Consider the following 2,332-nt stretch of genomic DNA (forward strand, 5'->3'; position numbering starts at 1 on the left):
TTGGCGAGAATGAGGTCCGGCAGAGCACCTCTGCTCAGTGGCTCCTCTACCACTTGGAGAAGGAAGTTAACTTCCTCACTCCCCAGGAACCTCCTGGATTGCTTATGCACTGCTGTGCTCTCCCTCCAACAGGATCAGGGTGGCTGAAGTCCCCCATGAGGACCGTGAGGCTGCTCCTCTCTGCCTATAGAGGGCACATCACCTGCCCCCACCCTCCCTTTGAGCCTGACCCATAAGCTTTCGGTCGGCTCCTCCTCCATGCCTGGTGGAGATCCACCCCCCTTGGCTGCTCCCTGCGGTAGAGGGCGACACCCCATCTCCCCTGCCTGTCCTTGCTAAGGAGCCGGTGTCCTTCCATCCCAGTGATCTGAAAAGTCTTTTCCAATCTAAGCAATTCCTTGATTCTGTGATGTTCCAATCATTGCACCCATCCCATCACACCCCTGTGATGCTGATAAGATCACAGTCCCGCAGCCTCTTGTTTATTCCCCAAATAAATGCTATGGGCATTTGCGTAGAGGCAGTGAAGTTGGGCCCCCAGTGAAGCTGACTTACTGGCTGGAATTCCTTGGTGCTGCTCTTCAAGTGCTCTCCCGCTGACCCCCTTTCCAGTCTCTGTGCATCTACTGCTGGCACTGGCATCGAGCTGGTAGAAGTGGGATAGGTTGAGGGTCCCCTCCACCAGCAGCTTGAGTTGAAATCTTTCCCGTTCGGTCCCATGTGTTGCCTGATCTAGTCGAGAGGTGGCGTCCCTGGCGGCAGGGAGGCTGGTTAAATGATCTCTAAGGTCCCTTCCAGCCTAGGCCATTCTCGGATTCTAGGATTCTTCACCAGCTGGGCAAGCCTGTGGGCAAAGACCCTCTTACCCTTCTCTAAGAGATGGGCTCCATCAGCCCCCAGTAGACCAAATTTCTCAGTATGACTCCCATCAGAGAATCATTAAGGTCGAAAAAGACCTCGAAGAACATCTAGTCCAGTCGTCTTCGTGGCTCTTCACTGGACTCTCTCCACTGTGTCTCCAGTGGGGAGCACAGAACGACACCCAGCACTCCAGGGGTGGCCTCCCCAGTGCTGGGCAGAGGGGAAGGCTCACATCCCTCGACCTGCTGGCAGTGCTTTACCTCATGCAGCCCGAGATACCGCTCACCTTCTGAGCTGCCAAGGCACATTGCTGGCTCATGTTCAACCTACTGCCCCCTCAGGCCCCCTTTTGCCGGGCTGCTTTCCAGCTGGGTGGTCCCAGCACGTACTGGTACGGGAGGATTTTCTTTCCAAGGTGCAGGACTTTGCACTTCTCCTTGTCGAACTTCATCAGGTTCCTCTTGGCCCATTTCTCCAGCCTGTCGAGGTCCCTCTGGATGGCAGCACGACCCTCTGGTGCACCACCCACTCCTCCCAGTTTTCTGTCGTCTTCCAGCTCCCTGAGGTACACTCTGCCCCATCTCCCCGACCCTTAATGAAGATGCCAAACGCAAGCCCTCATGCTGTAGGCACAAATGTTGTTGCTGTCTCACCATCCATACCCAAGTGCACTTCAACGTATTTTCTGAAGTGTCACAGTCCATTTGGATGTCTCGGATTTACAGGATGACATACTCTGTGATTTAAACTTTATTTCATGAGCTCATTAAGAAATACGACAAACAATCCGCGACAAACAACGATCCCCTTTGCCTAGATTATCACATGAATTCATTTATTCACCACTTGAGTCATAAAGTTTCCTAACTTATAACCCATAACTCTTAATTTGTACACTTATGAGTAAAAAGAAATAAAATAATCCATTACCTAGCTGATGGGGAGAGTGCTCATCCTTCCTCTTCCGTCATGGTGTGAGCAATCCCCTGTATCACTTCAGAAATCACGAAACCTCGGCAGTCCGGCTGCTGTTGAATCCGCTTCAAAAGCTTTTTGGGTGAGCTGATGTTTTATACCTTCCACCTTGGAGGCTTGGTCTATACCATTTCCATAAATCAGCAGATTCTGACGAAAGATGGTGGCTGCAGGAGACAGCAATCTGCAGGTGACAACAGCTGCATCACGGCCCTTCAGCTGCCCATCCTGCCCACGCGGTGCTCTGGCTTTGACCTAAACGTGCTGCTCTCAGCACGTGTCAGGATTTAGCAGGAGCTGGTTCATCCGAAATCGGGGCAAACGGCAACGTGAAGGCACAACTGAGCTTCCCAGGCTCCAGTGCATTTTCCCCCCGATTCCTTTAGCACAGGAAGATCATCAAAGTAGCCACCCCCAGGACAGCATTCAGGTAGAGTTTCTCTCATGCTCATCCTGCCACTTCAGACACAACACGGCAGCAATTCCAGAGCGGGTC

This window comes from Apaloderma vittatum, unplaced genomic scaffold, assembly GCF_000703405.1.
Source record: "Apaloderma vittatum isolate BGI_N311 unplaced genomic scaffold, ASM70340v1 scaffold25623, whole genome shotgun sequence".
Taxonomy (NCBI): domain Eukaryota; kingdom Metazoa; phylum Chordata; class Aves; order Trogoniformes; family Trogonidae; genus Apaloderma; species Apaloderma vittatum.